General features: G+C 38.8%; 1 long non-coding RNA gene across 4 annotated transcripts in view; it reads left to right on the top strand.

The window, feature by feature from the left end:
• The window catches only part of LOC133656135 (uncharacterized), a 217,827-nt gene extending 213,307 nt beyond the window's left edge, over nt 1-4,520 (top strand). For all 4 annotated transcript variants that reach the window (XR_009827106.1, XR_009827103.1, XR_009827102.1 and 1 more), the window contains 2 exons: nt 513-585; nt 4,439-4,520. This is a non-coding gene — a long non-coding RNA (uncharacterized LOC133656135). The remainder of the gene's footprint in view (nt 1-512; nt 586-4,438) is intronic.
• Nucleotides 4,521-15,918: the final 11,398 nt, after the last annotated feature.

Raw genomic sequence — 15,918 nt, 5'->3', positions numbered from 1 at the left:
CACTATAGGTGTATAAATAATAATATAGTGTTAAATAAAATCAGTCCCTTGGGCACAAAACTGGAAATAATACAGCTCTCCAAAAAGTGCAATTCTGCTGCTATTTGACATAACTGTTTGTTATGATGCTTTGACATTTTTGCACTTTAAAGAAAGAAAGAATATTCTATGAAGAGAAAAGTTGTTTGCAAATGTGGTTACAATGCTAAAAAATGAAAAGTTAAAGCTAAAAAAAGAAATACACTTTATTGAGTTAACATTATTTCTTTATAGGGGGAAAGATGTTTCGAGCTAGGGAATATAACAACTACACTACCCATCATGCAACGGGAGTGACGAGCATGTAGAGGGGGGCATTTCCATGGAGGCACTGGTGGGTTAGTAGGGAGACTTTGAATTCAATCCTGAGTGGAACAGGAAGCCAGTAAAAGGGATTTGAGAGTTGGTGTGATGTGGTCATATTTCCGCACTCTCATCAGGATCCTAGCAGCATTATTCTGTATGCATTGCAGCTTCTGGATGTTCTTGCTGGGGATCCCGACAGGAAGTGCGCTGCAGTAGTCTAGCCTGGAGGAGACAAATGACGTGAGTCCATTTTTGGCCAATTAGAAACATGGAAAAAGTCACGAGTGGAAAATAACGAGAAAAACATCTGACGGACAATGACGTCACGCTAAGAAAAAATGTTTTAAATGTTCACGCAGTTTGTACGTGGACAAGAAAACAAATTCAGTGGAACCTCGATTTACGAAGTTACAAACCGCCAGTGAAGTTGGCACGTTGTGTAAATGGTAAATAAAAACAGAATACAATGATTTGCAAATCCTTTTCAACTTATATTCAATTGAACAGACTGCAAAGACAAGATATTTAACGATCGAACTGAAAAACGTTGTTATTATTTGCAAATGTTAGCTCATTTGGAATTTGATGCCTGCAACATGTTTAAAAAAAGCTGGCACAAGTGGCAAAAAAGACTGAGAAAGTTGAGGAATGCTCATCAAACACTTATTTGGAACATCCCACAGGTGAACAGGCTCATTGGGAACAGGTGGGCGCCATGATTGGGTATAAAAGCAGCTTCCATGAAAGCCTAAATCAACTATTGTTTTAATTTGTTAAATCAGAGTTAATTGTACAGCATAATAGATAATAAGATATGATATGGTACATTAAGAATGATTGTGGTTTTGTTTATAAATTGTTATACACAATTTGAATAGACTGCAAAGACAAGATACTTAACGATCGAACTGAAAAACGTTGTTATTATTTGCAAATATTAGCTCATTTGGAATTTGATGCCTGCAACATGTTTAAAAAAAGCTGGCACAAGTGGCAAAAAAGACTGAGAAAGTTGAGGAATGCTCATCAAACACTTATTTGGAACATCCCTCATTGGGAACAGGTGGGTGCCACGATTGGGTATGAAAGCAGCTTCAGTCATTCACAAACAAGGATGGGGCGAGGGTCGCCGCTTTGTGAACAAATGCGTGAGCAAATTGTTTAAGAACAACATTTCTCAACCAGCTATTGCAAGGAATTTAGGGATTTCGCCAACTACGGTCCGTAATATCATCAAAAGGTTCCGAGAATCTGGAGAAATCACTGAACGATCAAAAAGCGACATCGGTGCGTAAAGGATATCACCACATGGGCTCAGGAACACTTCAGAAAACCACTGTCAGTAACTACAGTTGGTCGCTACATCTGTAAGTGCAAGTTAAAACTCTCCTATGCAAAGCGGAAGCCATTTATCAACAACACCCAGAAACGCAGTGGGCTTCGCTGGGCCCGAGCTCATCTAAGATGGACTGATGCAAAGTGGAAAAGTGTTCTGTGGTCTGACGAGTCCACATTTCAAAATGTTTTTGGAAACTGTGGACGTCGTGTCCTCCGGACCAAAGAGGAAAAGAACCATCCGGGTTGTTAAAGGCGCAAAGTTGAATAGCCAGTGTTACAGGTTTCACAGGCATGTGAGTTCAGTAGACAAAAGGTTGTGTTCATAGTCTAACCCCTGGAAAACACAGGCATTGTTTAAGAAGCTTTAGGAAGCTTCCCAAGTTTCCTCTGAGGGGAGGGGGAGGAAATACCCACACCCAAAAAGGGACCTACGGGCAACTACTTCACTACACATTAGTTCCGTGAAGGCATCACACCAGCATCTGTGATGGTATGGGGGTGTATTAGTGCCCAAGACATGGGTAACTTACACATCTGTGAAGGCACCATTAATGCTGAAAGGTACATACAGGTTTTGGAGCAACATATGTTGCCATCCAAGCAACGTTACCATGGGCGCCCCTGCTTATTTCAGCAAGACAATCCAAGCCACGTGTTACAACAGCGGGTACTAGACTGGCCTGTCTGTAGTCCAGACCTGTCTCCCATTGAAAATGTGTGGCGCATTGTGAAGCGTCAAATACCACAACGGAGACCCCCGGACTGTTAAACAACTTAAAGGCCTACTGAAATGACATTTTTTTATTCAAACGGGAATAGCAGATCCATTCTATGTGTCATACTTGATCATTTTGCGATATTGCCATATTTTTGCTGAAAGGATTTAGTATAGAACAACGTCGATAAAGTACGCAACTTTTGGTCTCTGATAAAAAAAAGCCTTGCCCCTACCGGAAGTAGCGTGACGTCACAAGTTGTTCACTCCCTCATATTTTCCTATTGTTTTCAACGCAGCTAGAGCGATTCGGACCATTACCCCATTAATTTGAGCGAGGATGAAAGATTCGTGGACGAGGAACGTTAGAGTGACGGACTAGAATGCAGTGAAATACATATATTTTTTTCGCTCTGACCGTAACTTAGGTACTCATTGGATTCCACACTCTCTCCTTTTTCTATTGTGGATCACAGATTTGTATTTTAAACCACCTCGGATACTCATCTTGAAAATGAGAGTCGAGAACGCGAAATGGACATTACAGTGCCTTTTATCTCCACGACAATACATCGGCGAAACGCTTTAGCTACGAGCTAATGTGATAGCATCGTGCTTTAACTGCATATAGAAACAAAAAAAATAAACCCCTGACTGGAAGAATAGACAGAAAATCAACAATACTATTAAACCGTGGACATGTAAATACACGGTTAATGCTTTCCAGGTTAGCGAAGGTTAACAATGCTGTGCTAACGACGCCATTGAAGCTAACTTAGCAACCGGACCGCACAGAGCTATGCTAAAAACATTAGCTCTCCACCTACGCCAGCCAGCCCTCATCTGCTCATCAACACCCGTGCTCACCTGCGTTCCAGCAATCGGCGGAAGGACGAAGGACTTCCCCCGATGCGTTTGGCAGCCCGGAGACGTAGGAAGTCAAGGTTAGGTCGCCGGCTAGAGCGTCTGCTCTCCAACAAAGTCCTCCTGGTTGTGTTGCTGTAGTCCGCTGCTAATACACCGATCCCACCTACAACTGTCTTCTTTGCAGCCTTCATTGTTCATTAAACAAATTGCGAAAGATGTCCAGAATACTGTGGAATTATGAAATGAAAACAGAGCTTTTTGTATAGGATTCTACGGGCTACCATAACTTCCGTTAAACTGACTACGTCACGCGCATACGTCATCATACCGCGACGTTTCAGCCGGATATTTCCCGGGAAATTTTAAATGTCACTCTATAAGTTAAGCCGGCCGTATTGGCATGTGTTGCAATGTTAAGATTTCATCATTGATATATAAACTATCAGACTGCGTGGTCGGTAGTAGTGGCTTTCAGTAGGCCTTTAAGCTGTACATCAAGCAAGAATGGGAAAGAATTCCACCTGAAAAGCTTCAAAAATTGGTCTCTTCAGTTCCCAAACGTTTACTGAGTGTTGTTAAAAGGAAAGGCCATGTAACACAGTGGTAACATTTCTCCTGTGCCAAATTTTTTGCAATGTGTTGCTGCCATTAAATTCCAAGTTAATGATTATTTGCAAAAAAAAAATTGTTTTTCGTTAACGTAAGTCTATTCAATTGAATATAAGTTGAAAAGGATTTGCAAATCATTGTATTCTGTTTTTATTTACCATTTACAAGACGTGCCAACTTCACTGGTTTTGGGTTTTGTAATTGATTCTCGAACAGGGTTCGTAAATCGAAAAGTTTGTATAGTGAAGCAGGTTTCTCCTTAAAGGCCTACTGAAAGCCACTACTACCGACCACGCAGTCTGATAGTTTATATATCAACGATGAAATCTTAACATTGCAACACATGCCAATACGGCATAAAGTGAATTTTTAATTTCCCGCCACACTTCCGGTTGAAAACGTCTATGTATGATGACGAATGCGCGTGACGTCAATCGTTGAAACGGAAGTATTCAGACCCCATTGAATCCAATACAAAAAGCTCTGTTTTCATCTCAAAATTCCACAGTATTCTGGACATCTGTGTTGGTGAATCTTTTGCAATTTGTTTAATGAACAATGAAGACTGCAAAGAAGAAAGTTGTAGGTGGGATCGGTGTATTAGCGGCTGGCTGCAGCAACACAACCAGGAGGACAGAGATGGATAGCAGACGCGCTAACCGCCGACCTCACCTTGACTTCCTCCGTCTCCGGGCCGCCAACCGCATCTGTGATCGGGTGAAGTCCTTTGTCGCACCGTCGATCTCTGGAACGCAGGTGAGCACGGGTGTTGATGAGCAGATGAGGGCTGGCGTAGGTGGATAGCTAATGTTTTTAGCATAGGTCTGTGAGGTCCCGTTGCTAAGTTAGCTTCAATGGCGTCGTTAGCAACAGCATTGTTAAGCTTCGCCAGGCTGGAAAGCATTAACCGTGTGGTTACATGTCCATGGTTTAATAGTATTGTTGATTTTCTGTCTATCCTTCCAGTCACATAAAGTTAGAAAAGTTAAAGTACCAATGATTGTCACACACACACTAGGTGTGGTGAAATTAACCTCTGCATTTGACCCATCCCCCTTGTTCACCCCCTGGGAGGTGAGGGGAGCAGTGAGCAGCAGCGGTGGCTGCGCCCGGGAATCATTGTTGGTGATTCAACCCCCAATTCCAACCCTTGATGCTGAGTGCCAAGCAGGGAGGTAAACACACACATATATATATATATATTTATATACACATATATATATATATATATATATATATATATATATATATATATATATATATATATATATATATATATATATATATATATATATATATATATATATATATATATATATGTATATATATACAGTATATACACACACATATACATATATACACACATACAGTATATACATATACACACATATTCACGCATACATACATATATATTCACATAAACACACATACAGTATATATACATATATACACACATATACATATATACACACGTATACACACTACCGTTCAAAAGTTTGGGGTCACATTGAAATTTCCCTATTTTTGAAGGAAAAGCACTGTACTTTTCAATGAAGATACCTTTAAACTAGTCTTAACTTTAAAGAAATACACTCTATACATTGCTAATGTGGTAAATGACTATTCTAGCTGCAAATGTCTGGTTTTTGGTGCAATATCTACCAGTGGAGGCTGGTGACTTCCAGAATTGAGGAGGCCATTTTTTTCCGCTTGCTCACTTCACTCGCGATGGAATGTTCCCTGTTCTCTTATCTGTCTTTGTGCTGGCCAAAGGCATACTATTTGGAGTGTAAGCTACAGTCAGAAAGTTCTTGCTGATGCAATTCATTGTGCAGAGCTTAGCCTTGTGCCTTCCTGAAGAAATTACATTGCTGTAAGTCTATGAGCCTGCCTGATAATTAAGCTGAGAAATGACATTTGGATGTTATATAAACGCCAAGTGAACATGTGTAAAAGGCAGGAATTTTAATTATGTAGTTAAAAACAATTTTGTTTAGCTTACATTTTTCATTCTTCTACAGCTTCAACATGTAATCACCAATTTAATCAAGTTTAGCATATAAAAAAGATAAGATAACACTTTCTTTATCATATGTAGTTTTATTCAATATATTTAATATAAAATATGTAAAAATATGGTTCCAGTTGGCTTTATCTGCTGAGAAACACAGACAAAATGGAGTGTTATTACTACTGAGAACTAGTGGTGTAACACTGGTAGACACCCAGTTCATCCAAAAAGTAATTCAGATTGTACTGCAATTTCTTGAGAGCAAAGTAGTGAGAATACTCACAGGTCGTGTGGATCCAGAACGTGTCCAACTCAGCCATCCATCCCCAGATTTAAAAAAACTGTAACGTTGATTGCAAAAACGGTCTTGTCTCTGCTTTTTGTTTCCCTTCAACAATTAAAAAAAAAGTACAAAAGATCTCAAATTGCGCCAGAATCTCGCCGATTTCCGAGGTCGTTTTAAGCAAAAGTATTTGGCTATATGAGCTATAAACTTCACGGATGATAGCCAGGGGTGTTCTCTAAATTTCCTGAAAAGCACACGTTGATAGGACACTCGTAGCCACTATGGCGAGTGTTTGTTTGACTGAAGTGGCTGGCGAATTCTCAAAATGGCTTCTGTGTTGATTAGGAAAGGAAAGGATTGATTCCAAATGAACCAGTAGCATGTGATTGGACGAACAAAATGTCAATCTTTCAGCCCTGGACACAATGCATGGTGAGGCCAGGCCTCCGTTGCCCACCCATTTTCAGTGATCTGGCCAATCACATATTGGCATGGAAAAGCATGCATTACATTGACTTCTATGAGAAGCTAATTTCCTAGGGGAGGCCTGGCCTCCCTTAATACAAACTGATAGGGAAATCTGGCCTGTTGCTTTACAATTGCAATATTGGGTTTTAGCCATGGGAACATTTAGATTTATGAACAAAACTAAAATAATATGAATATAAAAAATAAAAAATATGTTTTTTGTTAAAATAAATAAATAAAATAAATATATTTATTGTTTTTTTTAAATCTCTCTCTTCTCTCAAATTATTGGGGAGGCCAGGCCTCCTCCACCTCTATGGAGGAGCCTCCACTGATATCTACATAGGTGTATAGAGGCCGATTTCCAGCAACTATCACTCCAGTGTTCTAATGGTACAATGTGTTTGCTCATTGGCTCAGAAGGCTTATTGATGATTAGAAAACCCTTGTGCAATCATGTTCACACATCTGAAAACAGTTTAGCTCGTTACAGAAGCTACAAAACTGACCTTCCTTTGAGCACATTGAGTTTCTGGAGCATCACATTTGTGGGGTCAATTAAACGCTCAAAATGGCCAGAAAAAGAGAACTTTCATCTGAAACTCGACAGTCTATTCTTGTTCTTAGAAATTAAGGCTATTCCACAAAATTGTTTGGGTGACCCCAAACTTTTGAACGGTAGTGTATATATATACACATAAACAAACGTACAGTATACATACAGTACATATATACACACATACATATATATACACACGTATATACACATGTACACGCATATATACATATATATATACACATAAACATACAGTATACACACATATACATATATACACACGTATATACACGTGAACATGCATATGTACATATATATACACATAAACAAACATACAGTATATATATATATATATATATATATATATATATATATATATATATATATATATATATATATATATATATATATATATATATATATATATATATATATATATATATATATACACGTATATACACATGTACATGCATATATTTCCCCTAGGATTTGTTTAAGCTGTGGTGGTGGGTTGCAAGGGAGGACTGCTACAACAAATTATCATGACTAATTTTTTTTTCCAGAACAAGAAAAACAAACAGAACAATTAACTGTTAATTTAGTGGCAAAGTTTGCAGCCTGGCTGGGAACACTTTATTTTTTCTGGGATTTAAAAAAAAAACAGTTCTAAGGCTCTTTGGTATGGCAATCGAGCAAGAGGTGGCCCATTGAAGGTAAGTAGGAGGCATGCGGCTTGATGGTCCGTTCCTCAGGTCTGTCTTCACCTACACAAAAACATTAAATTAAATACGGCAAATAAGCAAAAATCGATCCAACTTTAATCAACGCAACGGCTGACAGCTGTCCCCATTTATCAGTCTGACACGCCATTTTTGACATCATACTGACCCGGTCCATATTCTAAAACACATTAAATCGACAAAAAATACACAGTTACCTTCTTGATTTACCGTATTTTCCGGACTATAAGGCGCACTTATAATCTTTTTTTTCTCTCTCAAAACTCGACAGTACGCCTTATAACCCGGTGCGCCTAATGTACGGAATGATTCTGGTATTGCTTACCAACCTCGAAGCAATGTTATTTGGTACATGTTATAATAAGTGTGACCAGTAGATGTCAGTCAAACATAAGAGATACATGTAGACCAGGGGTCCCCAAACTACGGCCCGCTGGCCGGATCCGGCCCGCCAGCGTCCAAAATCAGGCCCACGGGAAGTCCCAAGTATAAATAAAAAAAACATAAATAAAAAATTGTATTTTATTGTATTTAATTTTTTTATTATTATTTTTTTTATTATCTACTTTGTACCGCTTGCTACTCACGGTGTCTCCTAGCCGCTCAGGCAAATCATATTGTCTAAAAATGCATTTTGTCATCGATAACGTGACATCATCGCGCGCGCGGAAAGTGCGCTATATATATCTAATGTATATATATATATATATATATATATATATATATATATATATATATATATATATATATATATATATATATATATATATATATATATATATATATAATATATATATATATATAATATATATATCTAATATACTGTATATATATGTAATATGTATATATATATATATATCTAATATATATATACTGTATATATCTAATATATATATATATATATATATATATATATATATATATATATATATATATATATATATATATATATATATATATATATATATATATATATATATATTATATACAGCCGGGCCCCCGGCCAAATTGTTTTAACCCAATGCGGCCCCCGAGTCAAAAAGTTTGGGGACCCCTGGTGTAGACTGTAATATGATGGCAATTTGACTCAAGTAAACAACACCAACATTTTATATGTTTCATTGAAAATATAGGACATCACACACGGCGCTCAAAAATCTATCAAAATGTTTTAGTACGACTTTGGTAAGCTATGAAGCCGCACCGCTTGATGGATTGCCGGCGCATTAAACATACAAGTATTATTATTGTGTGTGTGTGTATATATATATATATATATATATATATATATATATATATATATATATATATATATATATATATATATATATATATATATATATATATATATATATATATATATATATATATATATATATGTGTGTATTTTGACTGTACTTAAATGTATTTATACTGTATTTATATTATTCACATGTGAATAATGTTGTACAATAGACTGTATTTATATTATTCACATGTGAATAATGCTGTATAATAGACCGTATTTATATTATTCACATGTGAATAATGCTGTATAATAGACTGTATTTATATTATTCACATGTGAATAATGCTGTATAATAGACTGTATTTATATTTTTCACATGTAAAAAATACCTAAGTGTTTATTTTTTATTGTGAGCGAACTGTGGTGCTGAATTTCCCCCAGGGATCAATAAAGTACATCTATTATATTCTATTCTATAAGCTAAGACATATTATCTGGCGTTTTGTTTTGCAATGTTATGCAAAAGCAACTTTTCTTACCTTCTGGTACCTGCTGATCTGTATTTGGGATCTGCATAAATCCTGAAAAATTGTGGTCCGTGACGACACCGTAGTCGATAAGCTTCTTCTTTTTCTCTATCTTCTTGTTATGGGACATTCATCCTCCACTGTTGCCATTTCTACTATAAGGTAGTGTAAAGTTCTTACTTATATCTGTCAGTAAACTCGCCATGAAAGCGCTAAAACATACCGGTGTAGTGAGTTTACATTATTCACCCAAGGAACTTTAGTTACTGGAGATTTACGGTCGGACGTTTTTTTCACGGGACACATTTCTGGTGTTGATGTTTCCGGATGAGGAGATGCTGCTCCGTTATTGATTGAAGTAAAGTCTGAATGTCATTAAAACAGTTAGCTCCACCTTTTGACACTTCTTCCACTCCCGTCCTGTCACGCTACACCGCTACAACAAAGATGATGGGGAGAAGACGCTGTCGAAGGTGAGCCACGTAAATAAGACCGCCCACAAAACGGCGCATCCGGAAGCAACTGTCAGAAAGCGGCTTGAAGATGATCTGTAAATCATAATCTATGCAACATTTTGACCAAAAAACCACGGTTACATGTTATGTAGACCACAAGGAAGTGTTTTAAATTTCGAAAAAAATAACAATAACATGACTCCTTTAATGCGCCCTATAATCTAACCTTATACATGAAAAAAGATCGAAAATAGACCATTCGTCGGCAGTGCAGTACGCCTTATAGTCCGGTGCGCCCTATGGTCCAGAAAATATGGTAATTCTCATTTTTCCTTGGAAGCTCCAGACAGCAGATGCTGGCTGTGGAGGGAGAGTGTGATCAGCGCGCTTGCAGGAGCAAAGGTCACCGCTTCTGTCAATGTTCTTGAGGGCGGAGCACCATCGACTAGGGGCGGGGCATGTGCGGGACGGCGAGACACAGCTGGCAGGTGATTAGATTTCACAGGTGGTTCGTGGTGATCTAATCATCTGTTGTCTTTAACAGTGAGCGGCCAGCGGAGGAGGAGAGGTGGGAGAGACTGGAGAGAAAAACATATGAAAAGATTGTACATTAAAACGGCACGCCTGGCTCCTGTGACGTGGTATCCGTGGAACGGGTAGGGAACGACTTCCACACTGGCCTTCCAAGGAACTTGGCAGAGAGGGTTAGAAAATGTTGCGTGTTCACAGCATCATCTTCATTCGTCCGGGTGTATGACATGATTCACGCATGTGTGGAAACTGTCTGTCCGTATTTTCCAACAGGCCGTCCAGATAAGGCTCCATTACCCAAACACTATGACACACACACACAAAAATTAGTAACCTTTTTCCTTGATAAAATGGAAAAGCATTTTATTATTTAATTCCTCAGTCTCTCCGGCCAAAGCGGGCAGGACAGCAAATAGGTTTCTCTGCAGTGTGCTGATTGCCAGGTGCTGAGACAGCCAGCGGGTGTTGTTGACTTCCTGATGAAATAGCATGAGATAAAAGACAGAGTGCATCTGTAGAGCGCAATTACTAACAAATGTTACGTCTCAAAACAGGTTTTTTTCCCCAGTGCTATCTCCACCGATCCGCTGCACTTTTTAAGACCGCCGTTTTGTTGGCACGGCTATGAAAATGTAGATCCTGGGCGACCGGTGCAATGGACGTCGTGTGGATCTAGCATAATATTGTGAGAGTCCAGTCCACAGTGGATCTAACATAATAGTGGGAGTCCAGTCCATAGTGTATCTAACATAACAGTGGGAGTCCAGTCCATAGTGGATCTAACCTAATAGTGAGAGTCCAGTCCATAGTGGATCTAACATAATAGTGTGAGAGTCCAGTCCATAGTGGATCTAACATAATAGTGTGAGAGTCCAGTCCATAGTGGATCTAACATAATAGTGTGAGAGTCCAGTCCATAGTGGATCTAACATAATAGTGAGAGTCCAGTCCATAGTGGATCTAACATAATAGTGTGAGAGTCCAGTCCATAGTGGATCTAACCTAATAGTGAGAGTCCAGTCCATAGTGGATCTAACATAATAGTGTGAGAGTCCAGTCCATAGTGGATCTAACATAATAGTGTGAGAGTCCAGTCCATAGTGGATCTAACATAATAGTGTGAGAGTCCAGTCCATAGTGGATCTAACATAATAGTGAGAGTCCAGTCCATAGTGGATCTAACATAATAGTGTGAGAGTCCAGTCCATAGTGGATCTAACATAATAGTGTGAGAGTCCAGTCCATAGTGGATCTAACATAATAGCGAAAGTCCAGTCCATAGTGGATCTAACATAATAGTGGGAGTCCAGTCCATAGTGGATATAACATAATAGTGAGAGTCCAGTCCATAGTGGATCTAACATAATATTGTGAGAGTCCAGTCCATAGTGGATGTAACATAATAGTGTGAGAGTCCAGTCCATAGTGGATCTAACATAATAGTGTGAGTCCAGTCCATAGTGGATCTAACATAATAGTGAGAGTCCAGTCCATAGTGGATCTAACTTAATAGTGGGAGTCCAGTCCGTAGTGGATCTAACATAATAGTGGGAGTCCAGTCCATAGTGGATCTAACATAATAGTGAGAGTCCAGTCCATAGTGGATCTAACATAATATTGTGAGAGTCCAGTCCATAGTGGATCTAACATAATAGTGTGAGAGTCCAGTCCATAGTGGATCTAACATAATATTGTGAGAGTCCAGTCCATAGTGGATCTAACATAATAGTGTGAGAGTCCAGTCCATAGTGGATCTAACATAATAGTGAGAGTCCAGTCCATAGTTGATCTAACATAATAGTGTGAGAGTCCAGTCCATAGTGGATCTAAAATAATAGTGAGAGTCCAGTCCATAGTGGATCTAACATAATATTGTGAGAGTCCAGTCCATTGTGGATCTAACATAATAGTGTGAGAGTCCAGTCCATAGTGGATCTAAAATAATAGTGAGAGTCCAGTCCATAGTGGATCTAACATAATAGTGTGAGAGTCCAGTCCATAGTGGATCCAACATAATAGTGAGAGTCCAGTCCATAGTGGATCTAACTTAATAGTGTGAGAGTCCAGTCCATAGTGGATCTAACATAATAGTGAGAGTCCAGTCCATAGTGGATCTAACATAATAGTGTGAGAGTCCAGTCCATAGTGGATCTAACATAATAGTGTGAGAGTCCAGTCCATAGTGGATCTAACATAATAGTGAGAGTCCAGTCCATAGTGGATCTAACATAATAGTGAGAGTCCAGTCCATAGTGGATCTAACATAATATTGTGAGAGTCCAGTCCATAGTGGATCTAACATAATAGTGAGAGTCCAGTCCATAGTGGATCTAACATAATAGTGAGAGTCCAGTCCATAGTGGATCTAACATAATATTGTGAGAGTCCAGTCCATAGTGGATCTAACATAATAGTGTGAGAGTCCAGTCCATAGTAGATCTAACATAATATTGTGAGAGTCCAGTCCATGGTGGATCTAACATAATAGTGACAGTCCAGTCCATAGTGGATCTAACATAATATTGTGAGAGTCCAGTCCATAGTGGATCTAACATAATAGTGTGAGAGTCCAGTCCATAGTGGATCTAAAATAATAGTGAGAGTCCAGTCCATAGTGGATCTAACATAATATTGTGAGAGTCCAGTCCATAGTGGATCTAACATAATAGTGTGAGAGTCCAGTCCATAGTGGATCTAAAATAATAGTGAGAGTCCAGTCCATAGTGGATCTAACATAATAGTGTGAGAGTCCAGTCCATAGTGGATCCAACATAATAGTGAGAGTCCAGTCCATAGTGGATCTAACATAATAGTGTGAGAGTCCAGTCCATAGTGGATCTAACATAATAGTGAGAGTCCAGTCCATAGTGGATCTAACATAATAGTGAGAGTCCAGTCCATAGTGGATCTAACATAATAGTGTGAGAGTCCAGTCCATAGTGGATCTAACATAACAGTGTGAGAGTCCAGTCCATAGTGGATCTAACATAATATTGTGAGAGTCCAGTCCATAGTGGATCTAACATAATAGTGTGAGAGTCCAGTCCATAGTGGATCTAACATAACAGTGTGAGAGTCCAGTCCATAGTGGATCTAACATAATATTGTGAGAGTCCAGTCCATAGTGGATCTAACATAATATTGTGAGAGTCCAGTCCATAGTGGATCTAACATAATATTGTGAGAGTCCAGTCCATAGTGGATCTAACATAATAGTGTGAGAGTCCAGTCCATAGTGGATCTAACATAATAGTGTGAGAGTCCAGTCCATAGTGGATCTAACATAATAGTGTGAGAGTCCAGTCCATAGTGGATCTAACATAATAGTGTGAGAGTCCAGTCCATAGTGGATCTAAAAAATATTGTGGCGAAGTTGGTAGAGTGGCCGTGCCAGTAATCGGAGGGTTGCTGGTTACTGGGGTTCAATCCCCACCTTCTACCATCCTAGTCACGTCCGTTGTGTCCTTGGGCAAGACACTTCACCCTTGCTCCTGATGGCTGCTGGTTAGCGCCTTGCATGGCAGCTCCCGCCATCAGTGTGTGAATGTGTGTGTGAATGGGTGAATGTGGAAATACTGTCAAAGCGCTTTGAGTACCTTGAAGGTAGAAAAGCGCTATACAAGTACAACCCATTTATCATTTATTTATTTATCGAGTCTTAGACTTAGATTGGTCAGATCTAGTGTGAGTCTTAGATTGGTCAGATCTAGTTTTAGACTTAGATTGGTCAGATCTAGTTTTAGATTTAGATTGGTCAGATTGAGTCTTAGATTTAGATTGGTCCGATCTAGTATTAGACTTAGATTGGTCGGATATAGTCTGTGACTTAGATTGGTCGGATCGAGTCTTAGACTTAGATTGGTCAGATCGAGTCTTAGACTTAGATTGGTCAGATCGAGTCTTAGACTTAGATTGGTCAGATCGAGTCTTAGATTTAGATTGGTCAGATCGAGTCTTAGACTTAGATTGGTCAAATCTAGTTTTAGACTTAGATTGGTCGGATCTAGTCTGAGATTTAGATTGGTCAGATCTAGTCTTAGACTTAGATTGGTCAGATCGAGTCTTATACTTAGATTGGTCGGATTTAGTCTGAGACTTAGATTGGTCGGATCGAGTCTTAGATTTAGATTGGTCAGATTGAGTCTTAGAATTAGGTTGGTCAGATCTAGTCTGAGACTTAGATTGGTCGGATATAGTCTGAGACTTTGATTGGTCAGATCGAGTCTTAGAATTAGGTTGGTCATATCTAGTCTGAGACTTAGATTGGTCAGATCTAGTCTGAGACTTAGATTGGTCAGATCTAGTCTGAGACTTAGATTGGTCAGATCGAGTCTTAGACTTAAATTGGTCAGATTTAGTCTTAGACTTAGATTGGTCAAATCTAGTTTTAGACTTATTTAGATTGGTCAGATCTAGTCTGAGTTTAGACTTAGATTGGTCAGATCTAGTCTTAGACTTAGATTGGTCGGATCTAGCCTTGCAGTTGGTGCCAAAACCCCAAATGTTTATACTCCAAAACCAGAAGGCTGTGCCTGGGCAAGGATAGGGACAAAAACAACTGTTTTGATGCAAACGAACAATCCCAAATGTCAAAGCCGACGACAGTGTTTGAAGTGTAATTTCCCCTCGTTGGCATTGAGGTATTGTGTGGCAGAACGATGGCTGTGGATCAACTACTACCAGTCCAAAATAGTCGGAATCGCCCATGGAATGGAATGCTCACGTGGGGGATTCCGACTATTTTGGACGTAACTCAACACTCAGTTTGTATGGTCGGTTGAGTTAGCACAGGTTTAATATGTGGAATTGACCGATAAGGTAGTAGATACAGAGAAGAGTTTTTATTTATACTTTATTTTGTCTTTTGTTCAATCCTTAAAGTTTAATTGCTTCATTTTGTACTTCATGGTGTTTTTGAAACCACACCAAATTTTTCCTGAGAATTTTCAACTAACTTGAAGTGTTTTGTCAAGAGGATTATTTGTAAAATGTACAATTTTAGAATGCGCTTTTTCTAGTTTGGGCCGAAGTAAAACGAATATTTAAAAAATGTTTAAGTTATCATGCCATGATTTTACCCGTCCGGCCCAAGTGGGAAGAGATTTTCCTCCACGGAGCCCCTGGGCTCAAATGAGTTTGAGGTCCCTGAATGAGATTTATACCTGAGACATAAATATCTGGTCCCTTCGAACACTTCCTCTTCTGAGAGTGACACGATTACACACTTTTTCCCTCGTGGGGA

The sequence above is a fragment of the Entelurus aequoreus genome, linkage group LG08 (assembly GCF_033978785.1).
Source record: "Entelurus aequoreus isolate RoL-2023_Sb linkage group LG08, RoL_Eaeq_v1.1, whole genome shotgun sequence".
NCBI lineage: Eukaryota > Metazoa > Chordata > Actinopteri > Syngnathiformes > Syngnathidae > Entelurus > Entelurus aequoreus.
This window is presented reverse-complemented; position numbering and strand designations above follow the sequence as displayed.